Below are 22,361 nucleotides of genomic sequence, written 5' to 3'. Positions count from 1 at the left end.
AAGTCGAGTTAGAGGGCACGGTACAATATGACTCAGCGCTGCATTCACTGGATTGGCACGCAGACGGAAAAATCAACCACTGGCTCATCAATGTACAATCCTTTGACACATCCCAAATGAATATCATCAGCAGCTCTGGTCCGGCACAAAACCCACTAAATTAAAAGCAACTCATCCAATAAAGAGTAAGAGCAAATAATAAATGCTTTCCATATTGATCTCAGTCGAGTCTGGCAGCGGTCCCCGAATAAATGAGGGCCCATCAGTGAGATGTACAACCTGCATCACAAACCTAATTCAGAGCCAAATTGGAGAGCAAGTACACGTCGATGAGCCATTAAATGTAGTGACTTCTGCACACACTCAACCACCAGCAGACACACATAAGTTGGGCTTACCAGCTGTCTGATTCCAGCTCCAGCAAGGACCTGTCCGAGGCACACTGCAGACACCACATGTTGCCTTCTTAGTCCCTATACACTCCAGGGCCATCACCACCCTTCCCTTGGTGACTTCACCTCGAGCTTAAATGCAGCACCTCGTCCTCGGACACCTCTTTAGCTGGCCGCCCTTCGGAGCCTTGTGAGGAGGGGCGTTTGCAGGAAGAAGGGAGGGAGTTCCTCTAGAGGAAACTGGGTCGTGTGGCAGCGGGAGCCCTGGTGCCCCACAGATGAGGGGAGTCTTAATTTAAACAGGAAGGGGCAGCAAGTATGTGGCAAAAAAAAACAAAACGGAAGATTGAGCAAGCCCCGGTGGTGATAACATCAGATGAGCTTTTTATATTTAGCAGGAGAATCTATGCGGCAAGCAAAAGGTCTGGGAAAACCCCCTGGATGTACCATTTTAGCTGTGGAGGCGCGGCTGCAGTTATGTGAGCTTTACCTCAGTACAACCTCTAGATTTCAGCCTACAGCTTCACATGGAAGACACATGCCGTATCTGATGATCACCACTTTACAATTGCTGATCAAAGGCCTAAAAAGAGTGCTTAAAATTATACACTGATCACTACCACAATCTTCTAATAGCGAAAGCAGAACAAGCAACAGCTGCTTGGCCAGTTGACCCGCTGAGCTATCCTTAAACAAATAAAGTTTATGGGGAAAGTTTGACTCCCATCCCCTCCCATCTTCGTGCTGATGTTCAGGGTAATTCCCCCCCTATTACCCTGCCTTGGCCCCCTATCCATTTCTCATTTCATGACATCATTACCCAAACAACGGGCGTGCATCAAGTGGGCCAAGGATGTTATCGAAAACCAAAGCAACCGTGCAGCGCAAAGCTCGAAGATAACACAGCTAATAGGTTTGGTTTGGGGTAGAGATACGAAAGGTCTGATTCTGCAGTGTAACTGCTGGTGATACATCTTCACTGCAAACATACCTCAAAGAAACAACTTCTTAATGACTCCATATAACAAGGAAAATAATCCTAATTACAGTATACGATAAATGAGAGCGAAGAGGGAGCTGGAGAAGAATGCCTCTCTTATGGGCCATTACAGAGCTTAATCAAAAGGAGCTAAATGTTTCCCATATGGTGACGGTTCACGTAAAGTGCAGCAGAGAGAGGTGCTGAGAATTTAGGGCTCAGTATAGTTAATCATAAAAGAAGTTAAGATGGGCTCTCAGAGGACATTCATATCCTTACCCTGCATTCTAGCAGTGTAACTCTGGATGATGCTAACCATGAAGCTGCCATTGGGTTGCTAATGGCTCCTTCCCATCCCCATAAAGCCGTCGCCTTTGCTTGGACCAAACCCTCTTCTTTAAATTCAGCCTTCATTTGTATCTTTTTACACCTGTAAAGTTTCAGGGCTACGTCTTGCACGGTTGCGATGCTATCGTGGTGACAAATTATGTCCACAGACAGAAATATAAACAACTGGCAATGAACTCAAACTCTCTTTTGTGGTAGTTCCGGGTACTGTTGGGGTCTCCAGGACCACAATTGGCCAAGATTACACAAAACACCATTAGTGTTGCCACTGGTAAAAACCAGAACTGAAATTGCTACAAAGTGATGTGTGTTAACCTCACAGATAAGTTGCTCATCAACATACAATGGGTAATGTGACAGATTTCCTATGGACTCAACTTGGACTATGCCTATACATTGATTAAATAAAAGTTTAAAAGGGAAGCTTTAGTGGCACCAAAACAGCGAGAACAGGTTAACCATTAGAAAACTATAATGAAGAACAATAATGACTGTTTTTCTTACTTGTTCAGTCTCTCTTTCTATCTCTAAAACCAGACTTAGTGATTATTACATCAGTGGTAAGACGGAAAAAAGAAATTGGCAGTTTACTTAGAAGAAAATATGGCCGCATGTTGTGTCAAACAGGTTAAGAAATATAAGAAGTCCACCGTCAAGAATTGAGAGCCACGTGGATACAAATGTCATCATCCAAAATGGCATCTGATAAAACTGAATCACTTGGTCTCCCAGCAGCACTTTACGACAAAACAAAGCAAACAACACAGAGGGGATTTAAGGGTAGATCGTTGCTAGTGATTGCTGATGAGTTTGGAATCGATGGGCATGAAACAAAGGGCGTAGGATTGTAAGATTAGACAGTAGAGATATTGCTCTCGGTGGCTAAACCATAGCTTTTTGCTAATGTCATTCATCTATTAGCCCTATTTGGCAAACACTATTTATTTATCTATTGCAAATGAAAAGCATTGGGCTCAGTGTGACAAGAATATCTAAAAACTTAACTTGAGAGGACTTAAAATGACAACATTTAGTAGCTGAATATTGTTCTGTTATTATAGTCATATCACTATGTGCATCCGTGTGTTAATTATCTGTCAGTCGCACTTAAACACAGAGGAATTCATGAAACGGCGGGTCCTTCTGGAGTAGTTGAAGACAAGACAAGTCAACACAGGATGGATCTTTTAAGGGTTTGTATTACGGACACACCTGTCTGCACAGACTCAGAGTGGCACCAGTAGGAACAGCCGTCCTTGTATTAACCCTGACATCCATTGCTGCTTCTCAGCAGGCGAGGCAGCTCCGGTCCAACAATAACCACCAGTAAAGACACCACTTTGCTTCCATCTACAAAGTCCGCATGTCTCCACCACTCCCTGCTCACCTCCTCTTACATTTGGGGTGACAACACGTCACTCCCCAGGCGTTACTACTTTTAACATGTAGCATGAGAGCGTTTCCCAGAAAGCAGGGACAGAAATAGAGTTGTTTGACAGACACTGCATTTTCTGCTCTGCTTGGTCATTAAATTGACCAGCTGGTGTGAGCGGGGAACCTGGAGACAAATGTGTCTGCACGGCCAACACGACAAGCTCACGTTCTCAACTCTTGACAAATGTGCAATGACATGGTCCCATATCCTGATACAACAGGCACACTTACACACCGTGTACCTGTTAGATTGTGTCCCTTCATGTGTCTCGGCGGGACACAATCTTTAATCTGTGGTGTAGTGTGAAAAGTCACAAGTGTGATGCTGTTTCTCTAAATACCTTTTGGTTCTCGACTGTTGTTTCGGGCAAACTATCGGTACTCTTTATACCTCTATACGAAGTTATATAGAAACTTTTGAATTAAGTACAAAGTCTATTTGTATCGATATCACTTTAGAGGTACTTGTACTTGGTTAGTAATTTTTTTCCACGAGGACCAGCCCTGATGTAAGATGTAAAAAAAACAAGCAAATTAAAGATGACACACTGTTTTTTGAAATTTTTTTAAAAGCAGCATTTATGTATCCTGGGTGGCTTTTAGTGTGTTTGTTGTCGCTTGAAAAACATGATACTTTTTGACCCAATTCTCTCTACAATCCATTTTGCCTTAATTACGAGCCGGAGGTAAATGTACTCAAACAACATGCACGCTATTTAAACAACTTACTGAAGTCATTAATGCTGTTTTCCATTAGCCTCCACCAACTTGGAGCAAAGACTGCAGCATGCTTTCACATGTGCGCAGGGCACACCAATAACACGTCAGCACATTTATAATTATCTCCCCTTGCATGAGTCATGTCCTGTTTACAGACTCTGGGGAATAAGTGCATTTTGACATTAAAACAAAGATGTTGGCGGCGACTCCTCCCCTTGCTCTTGCCGGCCTCCCAGCTGCATCACCCCACACCTAAAACTTGCTGGAGGCCCGGACGGCTGGTCGTGGCTCTGGCTGTCTGCTGTAAAGCTGTTTGGCTCCAGTTCAGCCCTGTAATCCCTGAGCTCAGAACCCACCCACGTGTGGCATTCGAAAGGGAGGCCGTGGCCCTGCCCTCTTAGCCTCCCAGAGCCTCTCCCCCAGGGAGAGAGCGATAGAGAGAGAGAGGATTAACTTAACCAACCACTGGCTCCAATGATGCACATGCATGTTGCTCCTGACCCCGACCTGTGTGGCAGCCCACATTATTAATTTAAAGACAAATCCTGGCCGCATGCAAGCATCCATACATTTGTGCACCCATTAGCAATCATACACACACATAATATAAATCCAGCAGGCTGCGGAGTGTGGAGCTGTCAGACGATGCGATGTTGATGACCATATGGCATTGGGTCTGTTCAGTGTTTATGTTCTGCCGTGGTAGCACCACTGACCAGCGTGCAGTTATTCAGCTTATCGCTGCTAATCCTCCAGCTGTAACTCTTCCTCCACCCTGTTCCTGAGCTGTCCATTGGCTCCAGTGCCAACACAGTAACCATGAAGCCGCAGCATTGTGATGAGAAGTAAATACTGAGCAACCTCTGGGAGAGACATAGGTTGGTTTAAAATCCTGGTGAAATGAAAGTTAGAGCATTTTTAACTTCTGGAATGTGACTTGTTTCACAGTGAAATGTATGATTTGTGATGTACAGTTACAAGAGGAATTACAAAAGAGGGAAAACTAGTGTTTTAAAACTTGCATTCTCTCTACTGACCATCAGGGGGCGACGCCTAAGGTTGTATAGAAGTCTATGAGAAAATGACTCTACTTCTCTCTTGATTAATTACCTTAGTAAACATTGTAAACATGAGTTTATGGTCTTGATCTCTAGTTTCCAGTCTTCAATACAGTATGATGTTCATTTAGTAAATGATGGTCCATTAAGAGTCCAATAGAGCAAGTTACATTAACATTGTGATTGACAGGTCCCAACCAGAGGCATATTCTGCGTCTCTACATCACTTCTCTGAAGTCCATGTATGGTCACTTCTGTTAAAAAAACAAACAAAACAAGATGGAAACAGCTAAAATAACTTTCATAAAGCTTCTACACCACAGTTCCTGAACCAGTAGGTGACATTACAATGACTACGTCCAATTCTTATTTACAGTCAATGGATTCCAATCAAATATTTCGCATTTGATTGAATCGCTTAAATGTGGGGAGGGGTTTAGAATATACAGAACTACAGAGGACTGATATACGCCACACCCTCATCTGTTGTTAGATCAGGAAGAGGACAAGAGAGAGATGAAAGGGGAACTTTGTAGATTTACACTGGCGCTTCTACAGCTGCCTCCATAGCCCCAGCAAAATGTCTAAAGTAACACCACATCTGATTGGATTATTTTTTTTGTAAGGGCCATTGAGTGCAGGGTGAGACATCCCACATTTGAAACCGTAAACAGAAACTAAAGCCCCTTGAACTCCTGTTTCACTGTGACTTTCAGTTCAGGAATGATACCATCGTCCTGCAGCATCGACAAAATCTGGGATCTTGGTGACATCGCTGTAACAAAGTCTGGCGAGGGTAATAGAAACACGAGCAGTCTGGACAGCAGACGGTTAACAAGCCAACCAGATTAGATTACTACGCCAGGTGATCCAAACCGCATGCTAAAACAGAAAGTAAGCAAACCTGTACTGTCAGTGTCAATTCCTCCGTACTCAGGCAAGCTGCACACGCCTACTGTAAGTACGGGCAGTCAAAGTTTAACCAGCCAGTCAGGATTTAAACAGTAATGGATGTTTACAGGGGAAACAAATGGGACACGGTTTCTGCAGGCATTAGCAGGGTTCATTTGAAGTCGTTTAAGATCCTTTTTACTACTACAAAGAATGCAATTAAATACCAATTTATTGTTCATGATGGCCAAAGTATGAGACAAAACCAGTATGAAGGACAAGGCCTCGGATTTGCTCACTTTTATATTACATCTTTGCTACTACTTCCCAGCTGTATTTAACAACCCATTTGAATAATATAATGAATTCAACTCAATTAAAAAAGAAGGTCAACATATGAATTTTACATTAAGTCGGGAACAATGCCAGCAAAATGCTCCACCAATAACGAGTAAAACATCAAACCTTTCTCATCATGAGAAGGAAGCACAAGCACTGGCTTGTTTGAGATTCATGGAGGGATAAACGTCTGTATGACACGTGTCTGATTAAGTGTTGACTCCAGGAGTATTATGTTATGTCAGACAAGTGATGAATAGTGTTCAAAAGACACAAAGGTATATATTTTTTCAATAATGTTTCTTTTTTCTTTGAAATACATTTAGTCGTTTGTCAGATTGTCTGACTTCTCGTGTTTCTCGACCCATGTGACTCGTTTCTTGACCCAAGTCGGCTCATTTCCAGACGTCAGCAGCTACATTTGTGATTACAATGCTGTTGTTGCCGATAGAAACGGCTGCCAAAATGACTTAAATAAGACCCAAGATGTAATAAACCAGATGTATCCTCTAAATAATCCTGGCAGATTGAATCTCAGCAAGAGAGAATGACTTCAGGCATTAATCCTAACGTAGTGCTGTGGTTTCACTTTCAGTATTTGTGCTTCACCTCAGGGTTTAGCTTTTATCTCCAGTGCCTGTTATTGTCAGGTCTGAGCTGCCCCGATGCTATCTCACGATTCAAGACAGGAAGCATTTTTCTGATGTCCTTCATAGATAGAGAGGGTGACGGTGCATCATCACTGCATGACATACCTGGCTCAGGCAGCCCAACGAGATTTTGTCCATAACAGAACTCCCTGACAATCAGATTTCAGCAGGTGCCGCCGGACAAACATGCAGCGAGGCAGACGCTCACAAACAGCTCATCTAATTCGTCTCAGCGACAGAGACGCAGGACGCGCCGCTAACAGATCCCACCGTGTTTATTTTGCACTGAAACCAGGCGAAAGAACCAGACCCGAGGTGCCGCATTAGTATTCATAAACATTTTGCCATTGTGGGAGCGGGCCCGACTGAGCGTGCTCAGACTGCGTCTGAGAACAGCTGGACAGAGTGAGGGAGGAGGAAGAGAGGCCATCAGGGAGGAACACACATCTCATGACACCAAGAGTAAAAATAGCATTTTGTCATTTTACAGTTACATTTTCATAGTGTCACTCTGATTTTGCAACTCATACTCAATTCCTAACTCAACGCCTAGATGTCGAACAGGGTCAGTGGCACGACACTGCAAACGTCAGTTTCCAAACACTCTTTTGAAAATAAAATGGACTTATGCTGTGTTCACACCGAACGCGGCGTGAATTTTGACGCGCAACCAGATTTTTATATATAGTCAATGCGTAGACGCGACAGGTTGCGAAAAAGTGTATTTTTTCTCTGTTTGAGGAAAAACGAACATCGTCACGAATTCGCCTGAGTTCAAATATCCCAACTCTGGGTTTGATACAACGTTTTTGTGACTTCCACAACAAGTATAAAGCAGAACTAGTGGTTATTTCTTCCATAGTCGATAGCAAAAAAGATCGACGGTGATAAGCCACGCCCCCTTTAACGATAATAATCGCGCGGTGTGAACACCGTTTTAGTGTCAAGCAAGTAAACTAACACGAAAATTTGTGATTTAGGGCTATACATTGAATTGAGTTGAACACAACTACTTGGTTAGTTTTAGGAACAGATCTTGGTTTGGGTAAAAATAACTAAATATGTGATGTAAAGTATGTTAGCTTCTTACATACTTGAGTACGTAACATATGTAACAAAACTACGATAAAATCAGTCGACGTTGACCCGGACATGGGACTCAAACAGAAGTTTCCTGGGTCAGACAGAGTCCTGTGTTTGTTTAACCCGTCAAGTTAAAAAGTTGATAAAACATTCTTAACCTAAACTCTATTTTGGTGTAGATTAGTAACTTTTACAACTAATGATACTACTTCTACTTCACCGCAAAAACAACAGTAAACAACTCAAGTTGAGACTTTTACTTGCTTTCTTGCTTGACTTCAGAACAAGAGCAGAACAGAACACTGGACCTTTAGCTCAACCTTTAGCCAACATGGATGCAAAGAGGCGCTCAGAATTATGGAAATTTGAAAATCCACAGTAGCAGGGCAAATGATGAAGATCTATGTTACAGTGGAAAGCTCCGGAATTAACAAGTCAATGGACTTGGTGTTAAAGGTTCATGTCAACAAGGTCGAGAATGAACCCTCGGGTTTATAATCTGTGTAATGCCAGCCTTAAAGGCTCAGAGGGCCGGTACATTTTTAGCTTACGAGCAAAAATAGACAAATGACTTAAACTGCTGATTGATATAATCACTGCGACGCTGCACATTTGCAGATGATTATGAATGGAATTTGAGGTTTTCAGTCTTTCCTTGCTTCTCATTAAGGGTCCAAGGCTCTGTGGCGTCTGGAGCGACACCGAGCAGCTACACAAATACCCAGAGACCTAACTGCACTGGTTGAGCGTCTCGTCTTCGGTCTGTCCTGAACTCTGGATGTGAAAGTGTTTGTACATGGCACCAGCTGCGTCATAGCATTGAGGCAAAATGGGATTTAATTCCAGGCGGAGTGGAGAACTCTGACCCTGCCAAGTTTTCAATCCCACTGAATATTCCACACACTTGTGCAGAAACTGAGTCCTTTGGTTCCAACCTCTGCTCCTCCTGCAGCTGCACATTTACACTCTCAAGGTGAAATTAAATTCCAGTGTGCAAAATCCATTTGAAAACACAGAATGCTTATACAAGTCAATATTGAATTAAACACTTCACAAAAGGTACTGAAGTGGGTCTTAAATTTCGCTTTTTGTGAAGCCTGCCTTCAGCAGCACGGTTGTATGAAGATACGTTGTGTATCTTCACACAACCGTTTGTATGATATCGTACAAAAAAAAAGATCTTGAAATACTCGATTAGGTCAACGAAAAAGTATATAGTCAGGTTTAGGCAACGAAACAACTAGATTAGGTGTCGAAAAAAATGGTAAAGTACCTCAGTAGGTTCAGGTAACACAACTACTTTGTAAGTATTCAAACAAAGTTCCTGATTACGTGGGTTACATAGGCATGGACTTAATGGGATACCTACAAATTATGGTGCCTCCATTTCCGTAAGTATAGCTATGAACGCTCTATGACTGACCAGCAGCACCGCCACCCCCACTTTATGTCTCACCCAGCGTCCATCCATTGCTGTCTGCTCTGAGCACGACCGTCGGGGGGGGGAAAACGATGCGGTCCGGGATGCAATCGAAATGGCTGCAGATCTGCCTGCTGCTTTCAAGGGCACGTTATTCAAGCAAGGGAAAGGAATACGGGGCGCACAGGAGGAGCAGCTGTACATCATCCGCCGCGAGGCACAGGACCCAAAATACTATCTACCGCAAGGGGAAGAGCTGAACCGCCATCTGGTCGAGGCCGAACAGGATAGAAACCCTCGTGTCAGAGACAGGGTATAGGAAAAGCAGTGCAGGCGGGACAAACTGAAAATGAAACGTCAAAACAACTGACAGAAAAGCGTTTGTCTATGCAGAGCAGCAGCCGGTAAGTCACTTATTCGCTGAAACGAAGGATGCTTGAGGTATAAAAACTGAATCAACCCCCAGTCTGGTAACAGGGAGTCTGACGGGTGATCCTACCTTCATTGTACAGAACAGCTGACTCCAGGCCTGTCACTCTCAACCTGCGTAACCCGGCTGCAGCTGGTGTGTTTCCATTCCAGAAAGATTTCAGAAAAACAGGCAGTGACAAGCAGAACTCCTCTCCTCCACACTGATGGAGCATGCATCTGGTTCTGGTTAATGTGGCTGTCGTAGGCACCACCCTGCCTGGCTCTTCACTCTGCCCCCCTCCCTTTTTTATTTTTCCTGTGGTGTAGAACACACACACACTGAGGCTATTGAAGGACAGGCAGCACCTCTGTCTGCTCTCTGGGTGCTGTTGATGTTGGCGTCTGCAATAAAAGCCACCTTTTACCACCACCCCCCCTTCTCCCTGTCCTCTGCGGAGGAGAGCTGTGAGGCTGAAATGGAACACAGGTTGTGTGACGGCGTTGTGCCGGCCGTGTGTGCCTGCCTGTCAGAAGGAAAGGGAGTGGCAGCTTGGTGAGACACACTTGATTACCCTGGCTGATTATTTTTGGCACCCTCCTAAAGCTGAAACTCTGCGCTCTGTTCTCTCAGTAATTCTCTCACACGCGTCACAACGGTTTGACTATCATTCATCTGACACCTAACACTTCAGTATTTTTTGGTTTAGAACACACGCCATCACATACCAAGTTAGAAAAATGCAGAACGTGGCACCCACAGCCTTCCTCTCTTCCTGTCAATTGACACCCTGAGGTGAACTTAAAGAAATAGGGAAGTAGTTTCAGCGCGGGACACTCCCACTGAGTTGTAGTTAAATAGTGAGGGAACAAAAATAGCTCAGTGTTCGTGAGATGGCGTATGAGAGACTTGGTCTGAGAGGCTGAATGGGGTTTTTCCATTTTAAAATCTATTTACAAATACTTAAACATCGATAACCGATGGGAGTGAGCAGCAAACATTCTTTATTGTTCCTCCATCTTGAATGCCCTAAAAGTGCTGAAATGGAGACACAGACCGTAGCGCTCAAACATGATGTAAAGCTCCACTAATCACAGCTTTTTATATTAAAGTAGCAATGGACAAGTTTTTTTCATGAAGCAAGAGCAGATTGCAGAATGTAATGGCTTTAGAATAATGGCACCATTGCTGGTTAGATATAAAACTATAAACCTCTCTTTCGTTAGGCAATTCTGCAGGTATTGGTTAGCAATTACCCGGTGAAATAAAATGAAAACGCTGGATGTTTTACACGGCCTTTATCACAGTATTTTCTTGCTTTGGACCTGCTGCTATAACGTTAGAACCCAAAACTGGGAGCCACAAGGAAGCCAGGACAATCAAAAGTAGCAAACATCTATTTTTGCACACAAAATGAAAGAGGAATATTACCTATCTGCTCTCAGGTTTGGCTAAGCTTCCCTCTAAAACGCTTATTGCGCATTTTAATATAACCGTAGCACATGGACCTGGTCCTGAAGTGACCTCCGGTGGCCTCTTCCTGCCCCTGGAGACCTGATGTCCTCCCCTTGAGCACTTCCTCCTCAGATGGAAACTCTGCTAACCTTTTGAACCGGTACTTCCTCCTACATATCTCCAGACACAGAGGCCCTGCTGCTCTACAGCACGACAAGCAGACAACTTGTGTCAGCTTGTTGCGCTCGTAGCCGTCGAGGGCAATCTCACCATCTTTAAATATGCCTCTGTTCAACCTTCAAAACAAATCTGAGCAGGCAACAGAGGTGGTGTTCTGACATGAACAAACTGAACCTTACCATGGAACGATGAACTCATGTAACTGGGTGGGAAAGGCGTGGCGACTGATGCTTCTCGGGAAGCTTGATGCTTCTGCTGAATTTGAGAAAGAATGACGCTCACTGTTGTAACACGGCTGGTGACAGAATGGGATCCGTATGTGCCTTATCTGCTTCATCCGTGTGTCAGTGAGGAGTAACCCCGGAGGAAGTCTAATCTACAGTCTCAGTGTGGTTTGAAGGATCAGTCTTATTTATGTCCAGGAAGAACACTAAAAATCGCAGCTACTTTCCATTCCAGTGAAATATGATTTGGACAGTCAGCAGAAGTTATTTCCCCCAAGTTAGAGAAATAATGGATGTCATGAAGAGGAAGGATTGGTAATTGTTTTTTAAAGATAGAACAAGACAATATATCAAAAAAAGAACAGGAAGGAACATTTCCATACTCCATTTAAGTCATTATTTTCCACAAACGACCTTTGTGGGGGTTTGCATTAAACCATTTGTCACCAGCTCCCCCCGGCTATTTGTCAACCATGTGTTCGGTTGTGGGATGTGCAGAAAGTGAACTGGGACAAGTTGGTGATTCTAGTTGGTGACTCAGAAAGTAGTTACTATGTCTTAAGGGGATGAATGCGACGTCTGAATACCTGCCAACTGAACAGCCTGACGGGGCCTGTCGTATGAACGTAATCGTCAGGTAGATCACTCATCCCTACCTTGTCTCCCCGCCCTTCCCTGAGGTTACCTATAAACCTAAAAACATCACATGGAAAGAGATTATCACCGGAATGAACGGTGACCAGGTGGCAAGCTCCGGGTCAAGAAAAGGGAAGCCAAGATGGAAGTGCTTTAAACTTGCATTCTCTCTCATGGGCATCAGGAAGCGACTCCTCGGGTTGCAAAAAGAAGTACAAAATGTGACTTCTCACTTGATTTATTACCTTAGTAATTATTGTAAACGTGAGTTTATGGTCTCGTGAAAGTTAATTGCAACATCTTGGTTGCCTGGTTGCCCTAAAACGTCTTATACAGTGTTCAGTTGTAATAATCTCCACCCTCATGTGTCAATTGGTTGCAAAAGTTAAAGATGCCGACGGACAAAAATAAAGATGGTGATGGCTCAAATGAAGATGGAGATGCCTAAAATAAAGATGTGTTGGCTAAAATAAAGATGGCTAAAATAAAGACGGAGATGGCTAAAATAAAGATGGTGATGGCTAAAATAAAGATGTGTTGGCTAAAATAAAGATGGCTAAAATAAAGACGGAGATGGCTAAAATAAAGATGGTGATGGCTAAAATGCAAAAAAGGATTTCTTGAAAATAATTTTAGCACAATTTAAAGATTTCATTAAATGCGGGTGTTCATCATGGGTGTGAGCGTTGGTATTCTGATCGTTCTGATGCTAGGATGTAACCAGTCAAGGTGTGATAAGCAACTTAAGATGCGACAAAGTTGTAAGTGTCTACAACCGGGTGGTTTATAAAAAGATAAATAAGAATCTAAATCATCGCCAGACGATAGCTTATGGGTTTTCTGCTATGCTTTTAGCCTATTCTGCTCTCCACTCAGACCGTTCACCTGGACTACAAACAAACTACAAACATAAAACCAGCCTGGTTCTGACATCACAATCGTGTCCCGTCGCTTACAGATTCTGTACTCACATGCAGAATCTGTTGGTAGAGAATAGCCAAACACCACCACCACCTCTGATATGTTACAGCTGAGCTGTCTTTAAGATGCCACTGAAAGCAAGGGCAATATTTAACTGTTGAACAATTATAAAATAGAACAGCTGTATATTTTCTTTGGCGAACGGTAACGCATTGGCAGGAAATGAGGGGAGAGCGATGGGAATGACATGCAATAAAAATGGGAAACTTGAGCCAGGGACGGTGATTTAAATGGATGTTATTTAAATAAATATATATATATATATATATATATATATATATATATATATATATATATATATATTTACAAATCCCACGTGGAGTGCTTTCACGTCTCCCCCATTTGAGAACCACTGCCCTAGGCCACCGGGGAACCTCTACTCAAGTACCTGTTTATCGAATGGTTGGCTTTTATGACCGCTGCTCCTGTAATTTATGTGCACAAATGAGCCAGGCTAAACGTACAAGGTGAGGTCAACAGTGTGCTTATCTACAGGCATCCCACTTTGAGATGCTCATCACAAACACAAGGCTAATCCATGTTTTTCTGCATTGTGTTTGGGATATCTTATTATTTTAATGTGAAATTGAGATCAGCGGCATGTGTGAATGAATGTTTTTGGCAAAGAGCACTTTCTATCTGAGCATAGAATAATCTTCTTTACAAGGAAATATGCTGGTTACTCACTACAGACATACAATTAAACAACCACAACGTGTTGAATTGCTCCACAATTATGAGCCTGATTTCATCCCACAGAAAACGAGCATCAATGTTGAAGCCTAATGTTTACTGCAGCCACAACTTCTACTTGTCATATATGATTTGCCTGTGCAGTGTCTTTGCTGACATGCTTAGAGGCAATAGTTCGCTGGGAACTCCAGCCCGGTTGTAGCACTGAAACTAAAACAATATGGCGCACCATCGTTTACAATGCACATCTTCTCCAGAGCGGCCTGATATGTCCGCCGACGGTAATGGTGGTAATGCATGGAAGAGACGGCGCACCAGCAGAATAATCCCCTGCAGCTTTTCCCTGCCACATGTTACGAGGTCCTATGGCAACCTGTTGACGCCCAATGCCGGGCGAGCACAAACAGATTGTAATCCGCATGCACGCTGGCTGAAACGTGCATGTTATAACCCGGGAAGAGAGAGGCGCTGGAATGTCCTAGGTCTTTGCGTTTAGCTCTTTAAGCGCGGTTTATTTCGTCAAACATAAGAGAAAATGTGCCTTAAAACAGTGGCATCTAAAGTCTGACTGAACCCCAAATCCTTTCCCAAACCAAGGTTAACTTCATTCCCCACACCATACATGAAGGGCAACTACACCCTGAAAAGTCTTTCAAGTCTATTTTCTTCTGTGTTAGGTGTGTATGCGGTCATTGTTCATTTAAATCAAACGCCAAAACACCGGTGACCTACACTCTACACTGTGCATGAACGCATCTTGTGGAAGCAGTAACAGCTGTTCACCTGACTACTAGCTGCTTCAATAAAAATACATTTTAAAAAAGCACATGGCGGCATTGTTTAACAACAAGCGCACGCTACTTCCTCTTTAAGTGCAGCGAAAGCCATAACTGACACAACCACGAGAAGTCACTCGACTCAAGAAAGCAAACGAAAGCAAACGAAAGCAAACGTCTCGCGCAGCAATCATGAGTCAGTGTGTGAGACTCGGAATGGGTTCAACCTCAGCAACCTCCAATCATTATCCTGGAGCGTGATACTGAGTGAAGGGCCGGCAGTGCAGAGCTTCACCTCCCGCCCTTTTTGAACAGAACGCCGGATGACTCATCAGATGCTCGTCGCAGCTTCCTGGCTCCTCTCCCCTCGCTCTCGGATGCTCCAGAGGACTCCTCTGATGGGTTCATGATTTATTGAACACATGCTGATGTATCTGGCATTAAAAACAGTCTAAATGCTTCAGTGCACATTCAGTGGAGGAGAAGGCTCCTCCAGCGGAGATCTGGGATGTTATAGTTTCGAACGCGGGCAGGAGATGTTTTGAGAAATGTTGCACAAGAGAATAAATTTCCTCTGTCCCCGACGGCTGCGATCTAAAAATCTGAAACCCCAATGAAAAGGTAAATTCAGCGGGCCGCATGTGGATTCTCCTGAGCGTGAAACAACAACAGAGCTCAGCCCATTTTAATTCATAACCACAAAGGATTTCATCATTGTGGAATTATCTGATACCAAGCAGCTTAATGCTGCATAATCTCGCCCGACGTAAAAAATCCCGCCCCTCAGGATAAAAACCAAGAACCGAGGAAAAAAAAACAAAAAAACAGGCCTCAGAGATGGAATTATATCCAGAAAGATCACACAAGTCGAGCATAATCCTGTGCCGCGGGCCAACCCCCCCCCCCCCACTAAACCATTATCGATGATGAATTAATGTGTACTTTGCTAAAAACCTATTAAACTGTACTGCGAGATATAGAAAGGAAACCGAGGAAGAGTCATGTTTTTGAGGGCGGAGCAGTGACTGCCACGGCAACTTGGGGAGTGTGGCGCGGGAGAGTTGTTGTCGAGGTCAGTGGAGAGCGGCCTGATGTAATGAACTATTCCTGGGTCTGTTCATCGGATCAATAGGGATTGGTCACGGGGACCTGTCCGTCAGCAAAAGGAACCAGGATGCAGCAAGCGGTTAAAAAAAAAGAAAAAGGAGACAGATTTTGGGGGAGCAAGGACAACAGTTTCTCTGAGAAGGTTGGAACGTCCGCCTATGCCCTGGTGCGTATCCTCCAGGCATACTCGGCTGCCATGACATCAGACTACAGGACAGCACAGCGATGGGGGGAGGTGATGGGAGGTGGGGGAGAGACACGCCAGTGCAGCTGCTGCAGTCGTCTCTGCCAGACACCTGCCGGGGCCGGCGGGTGTAAACAGAGCATGTGCAGCCCGCAGCACTCTTCTATTACCACCTCTCTCTCACACTCACACACACACACACACACACACACACACACACACACCAAAAGATGTAGGTAGATGACATGAGAAAGGAGATGTGAGAAGGTGAAAGCGACAGCCCTACCGGCAGAGAGACACGGAGAGCAGCCCGGGACAGAGTCGACGGCGGCAGGACGAAAGCGAGCGACCATCCTCACACCTCCGGCTCCAGAGAGCGAGAGCGAGAGCGAGAGAGAGAGAGAGAGAGAGAGGCGGCTCAGGCCCTTACCACCCTCTCTCCATCTGCCTCCTGTGCTCGCCGAGCCTCTCTCCTCCAAACCCCTTTGTCACTCCCTCGGCCCCTCCCCTCTTCTTGCTCTCTCGCTCGCACTCTCTCTCCCTCCCCTTCCCTCCCGGCAGAGCCGTGTGTCCAGCCCGATGCAGCCAGTCCGGCAAGTCCTTGCCTCCGCCGGCAGTGCTGCAAGGTCAAGGTTTGTTTCCGTCACAGTCGCTGAAAACACCTGGAGTGTGCAGGTTTTTATATTTTTAATTGCACAGGCTGGGCCGGTCCCTCGCTGGGTGAAGGTCTGGTAATTAACGAGCTGCTTTCGAGTTTGATTGCAGGGAAAATGTGCACACTTGTGTGACGTAAAGTGGGAAATAAAAGTTAGGGTTGACTGTGACAAACAAGCACCAGTGCAGAGAAAAATCTATCAGGCTACTGAGGAAAATGTCGACTTTCTGCTTCTCTTCTTCATTAAAAAGCTCAAGTTGCCGGATGGCAGAAGATTGATTCTGCAGAGTTTCAGAGATTTCAGCACATATGGTGGCGGTTGTCATTTTCAGATATCTTATGACAAAAAAATAGCTGACTGAACGTTATTCTCTAAATCGGAAGATGCTGTCAAGCCAGGCTGCCTAAAGCGTGATTTATGCTTGCCCACTTCGCGGCAGGTTTTCCGGCCATCCGTGCACATCCAACGTTATCTCACTCCGCTTACGCAGATGAGCGAGAACATAAATAACTCTAACGAGCTTTGAAGGGGTTGGTTTGGGTTGAGGACAAGTGTTTCCTCGCCACGATTTCATGTTAACTAATGTCTACGTGACCATCCCGAGGTCAGTGGCACTATGCTTGGACCTGAGACGCTCCAGGTTCCCTCCTCGTGTCAGTCTTGGACGTCACGGGGATGGCGCGTCAGCTTCCGCTCAATACATGCATTCATGTGTCTTTTCCACAAAAAAAACATACATGTTCTTCAGAACCGTACAGTTTCAGCTCGTTACATGCATACAGTCGGTTTACTTAGATTTTTAGCTTTATCCAAGCAACATAAGCACTAGGTCATGCTGAGGAAAAGGTCATGGTTTGGGTTAAAATAGGTACAGTAAGTAAGGTAACAGAAAGAAGTCAATATTGACTTGGTTTCACATGGGACATGAACAGCGGTCACCTGTGTGAAAATCATGTGTTCAGCCATCCAACCTCCCTTCCTACTCCGTCAGTCGCTCTGACTTTCTAGTATTGACGCAGATGGTTTTACACTGGAGTTAGTTGATAGCCCAAATGCTAATCCTACTTGACACTAAAGGGTTCCTCAGTGCATCAAGAGGCTCTAACCAAGCAAACTAAGAACGAGTTGGTCTTGTACCTCTTCCAGGGAAACCTTGGAGTTTGTTCAGAACTCCAAGTTTTCTGATCTGGCCCCTCGAGTAGCAATTACAAAACTATTCGTTATGAGGTTAGGGAAAGATCAGGGTTTTTAAAATGTGGTTGGTTAAAAAGTGGGACAACACCTACTTTTAAATACTTTGTAGGCTGAACCATTCACCCAAACCCCACCCTTCAACAAGATGGGCCCAGTCAGGATGTTAGCATGTTAGTATTAGCATATAGCTGACATTAGTGCGGTGAACCTTGTGATTGACAGTTTGCTACCAGAGCAATGTACAATGTCTCTGTATGTCACTGCTTCACAGTCCAAATATGGTCTCTTCCGTTCATTGGTTGCAAAAACTTCACATGGCGACAATCAAAATACTGAACTTGGGGCTTCACAACGGTAGTGCACAAACCATGACGACTACATCCACTTCTCATATACAATCTATAGAAAGGGCCACTAATAGACGGACCCAGATAACATTGTTCATGGGTCAGAGAAGTTATTTCACATGTCAAGAGCGGTCAGCGAGACCAGAGCCTTTAACCAAGAGTGGACAGATTTGTCAATGTTCATTCTTCACACAGGCGGTTCAAAACCAGCATGTCTGAGATGTTCAGAGACGATTACTAAAAGTGGTAATGTGAAGTGCCACTATGAGACAAATCACAAATCGTACCCACTCAAATCCGAAAGGAAGGCACAGAAAAATAAATCTAAGAAGCCAAAATGATCAGAATTCTATTACATGAACTCACTGCTCAACAATGATGTAAACGGAGGGGAATAGAGATGAAACAAGTGGTTTCAATAACCACAGATAAAGTCCCTGCACACAAATGACTCTTTTTAGAAGATGAAAAGCATATAATCTTGTGGCTTTTTAGGTTGACATCACTTCACACCTGGAGGAAATTAATTAAAAGTTGCAAGGCAAGGAACATTAAGTTAAATTCATTTTAGTACTTTATAGAGTCACTTTTCTCAAAAGCTTTCTGAAGGTATTTTGATTTTTTTAAATCCAGCCTTTATTGTCTGTATGAATAATTAATCAAATTCAATTCACAATCTGACAATAAATATTGAGAGATATTATTCAATTGAACTTTATTTCTTTGAGGTGTCATTTGTTGGCTACATACAGTTGTTGATGCAACTGCTGGGCTACATTAATACATAATATACATGTTGGACATTATTGTGATTTTCCGGACCTTTGCATGAGTAAATTATCTATCTCGGTCTATGGTATAAACCTTAGCAGCATAACAATAATTAAGTACATTGATTGGCACCATACAAGTACTGAGTTGATGTTGGTAGTAACCGGCTAAGGCCTACTGCTACAACAACACGGCAGCACAGTCTGAGCTCCTAAGAATTGCCATTTTGTGATGTTAAAAATTGCTGAAACTGTCAAATTCAGCTGCCAACAAGCTGAGGATGAAGCACGCTCCTCTGAATCTGACAATGCGGGGAGGATCAACCAACCAAGCCCACAGACAGCAGCATTCTTAGTGAAAAAAAAAGCGAGGCCTCGAGGATAAGACTTACTGTTGCGGCTGTAAACTGCAGCTGGCGCGGAGCGGCATTAATATCCCAATCGAGCCTCTTTATCCACCTGGGAGGAAGCCTGCCAGGGGTCCTGCCCCCTTCGAACCCTGGCACTCACGGGCCTGTCGCCACGACGAATGATGTGGAAGCGCGACTGTCGCCTGTGCCAAGCGGTGAGAACGGGAGAGAGTGGAGACTAGTCTCTGTGCTCGTACCACAGGGCCTATAGGATTACTGGTAATGGGATTTCCCTCTAATGGCTCCTCCTGACAGGTGGCGTCCCCGTTTAGCTCAATGGCTCTAAAAACATCACCGAGGTTTAAAGCTTTCCTTGCCGGTCCCCGCGCCGCGTAAAAAATATCCATCTTAGCAAGCTTGTTCGTATCAGTGTTGAGTATATTTAGCTCTGCAGAAGGTACAACAACTTTCAGCGAGCAAGTGATACCTTGAATTAAGGCAGATTATTTCAGTCAAGGGTTATTTTTGTGAAAAGCGCTGTTGTAAACAAGAAAACACATTATTTTTTGCAATTTTTTGAAATGACATTACTTTTTATTTAAGATAAAATCAGGTGATTAAAACCTAACTTTTGCCAATGATGCTTGAAAACTAACAAAAAATGATTGGATGACAGTTTTTTTACCACAAAAATGACATGTTTCATAGGTCTCCTTAACTCCTGTGTTTACACACATATTCAGGGGTTAAAGGGTAAATTCAGTGACTTAGTGCTGTACTATTTGAGGGACTCGCACAAAGAATGGTCTGATTTAAAGCAGCAGGGGTGGAGATGAGCTTTAGTCCCGATAGGCTGGGTCAAGATCCAAAAACACTGGATCCTACATCTTCCATAATGCAATTCCAAAGAATTGTTTGTTCCTGCATGAACACTCTCCTTGAGCACTGTTGTTGATGACTTTGCTGATGTACTTCCAATGAATGCGTTCAGGTTTCTCTTTGTTATCATGGACTAAGATCAGGGATTTCAATCTATCGCAATGTTGGTGTGTTCAGGGCGGGCTGTTACATTAGCTTTGGTAACCCTAATCCTAACCCTGGTGGGTTTGCAGGATGGAAGTCGCATGGCGAGCCTCTTTATGTTGACATAACAATCTATCTGGCTCAACACTATTTCAAAAAAGGGGTGATCATCAGCTACTCTCTGGTGATGACGTCCAGTCGGTCTTGAATCTGCCTCCACAGCTGAATCCCTTCCCCAGCACGTGGTGCTGTCTGCCGTCCCTATTTTGAATGTATTAAAGTGGTTGCGTCTGATGGCAACCACAATGCAATGGTTGACAATTTCTCAAAATGGTTAGCAATGGTTGCCACCTCGTCTGCGCACGTGTTTAGAACAGAAAAAAATGCATCGAGGGCCAATTACAGATATGTTACCCTGCTGAGTTAAGGAACAGTATAGCCAGGACGTATCAGCCAGCGAGGCCTACAAGGGGAAATATCAGCCTTTGATTTAAATTATTATCGAAGGATAACAGCGGATTGATTGGGGGGGTTCAGCCTTTTTGGTCAACTGCATCTCAATGGCGGCTTTCTTCCACTAGGACAGGATACAGTGGGGGAAACTCCTCATGAGTGGCTGTGACATGCCCTCCACCTCTTATTGCATCACCAGGAAGACAACAGTAGCTGGAGGCGCGTCATAACGTAATGATGCTAATGAGGATAAAGCAGCTTGCTACCTTTTCCCCATAATCCCCTGGAAGCAGGACAGCTTGTGACATCGCAGGCATCAGCAGCACGGTTTCACACCTCGCGACAGGAAGCAGCGCGTGAGGGCGCTGACGCCGGGAAGACGAAACTAAACCAGAGCAGAGGAATGTTACGGGAACCTCTTGTCCCTTTGCAAATTATTTGACTCTTTTTATAGTGGATATATATAAAAGACGTATAGGATAAAAGCAGGAATAAACAATGCCTTTAAATCTCTTCAGATTTTTTTATTGGCCAATTATCACTTTTTACCTGAGAGGCATTTTCTAAACTTTTAACATACTTTCAGCAAAACATTTCTCATTATGGGATTTTTGTTTTCAATGTGTCATATATATATATATATATATATATATATATATATATATATATATATATATATATATATATATATATATATATATATATATATATATACACACACACAAATACAGAATATCAAAAAAAGTGTAATGAAATGGATAAAAACTCATATTTCACTGTTGAAATAAAGTAAATAAAAATCATGGCAAAAAAAGAAAATAACTTGCTAGTCGCTGTCCAGTCTTTTTTCTGGCTGTGATGGCTTCTGACCAGTAGAGGGCGCTATTATTCCAGTCTTTGGAACTCATACAGTACGAAGGGCACTCTTGATATTCAGCTCCAGCAACATGATCAAAATTAGGTAAGCAACCAGCAGATTTTTGGCACATCTGACTCTCACACCTTCCAAAGAAAAACACCTGACACCTCTCACTTCACACATGTCCTTCCCCTCGGGCTCCGGACATATTGGCTGATGTAATCCTCAGGCCTGCGCCAGAAATTATAATTGGGGTGAAGAGGATTTGCATTCAGATGAGGTGGAAACATTTTTTTTCTTCTTCTTCCTCCTCCTCCTCTGAATCGTCTTCTCTCTTTTGACCAAAGCATTGTCTCCTGTAATTCCGAAGTCTTCCCTTTCTTCTCCCACCAATTAGAACCTGGAGCAATGGTGGGGGGGAGAGGAGAGGACGGGCCATCTTCATCAGCCCCACTAACCACTCAGGGGAGCTCATTAGAGCCGCCCGCAGCCCAGAGGCCTGGTGTTGTGCTGGCACTACTTCTGACGACTGCGTCGGCACCATCGCCTCCGACGCCACTGCGAGAGAGCGCCGACGAGCAGCTCCTTCTCCTGACAGCCTGTCACAACACGAAGGTGTCCAGACGTCTCACGAAACGTCTCTCTCTTTCGCGCGGCCCCCCCCCCCGGATCCGCTAATTGAAACAAGGGTTCTCCCTCAATGGTTAAAGCAGCTCGGGGCCTATGGTGGCGATACCCAAATCTCCGGGG

At 44.0% G+C, this 22,361-nt stretch overlaps 1 protein-coding gene across 2 annotated transcripts in view; it reads right to left on the bottom strand.

Annotated features, from left to right (window-relative positions):
- The window catches only part of iqsec1b (IQ motif and Sec7 domain ArfGEF 1b), a 181,351-nt gene that overhangs the window by 22,454 nt on the left and 136,536 nt on the right, over window positions 1–22,361 (bottom strand). Inside the window, exon 1 of one of the 2 annotated variants that reach the window (XM_068593982.1) lies at window positions 16,246–16,334. The exons of the other annotated variant lie outside the window; for it this stretch is intronic. The gene's annotated coding sequence lies outside the window, so the exon portion shown is untranslated. Of the gene's footprint in view, window positions 1–16,245; window positions 16,335–22,361 lie in introns of those variants that run through there. 2 annotated transcript variants of the gene reach the window in all.

Source organism: Clinocottus analis, unplaced genomic scaffold (assembly GCF_023055335.1).
Source record: "Clinocottus analis isolate CAN_PGR_092001 unplaced genomic scaffold, fCliAna1.0.p SCAF_3, whole genome shotgun sequence".
Taxonomy (NCBI): domain Eukaryota; kingdom Metazoa; phylum Chordata; class Actinopteri; order Perciformes; family Cottidae; genus Clinocottus; species Clinocottus analis.
This window is presented reverse-complemented; position numbering and strand designations above follow the sequence as displayed.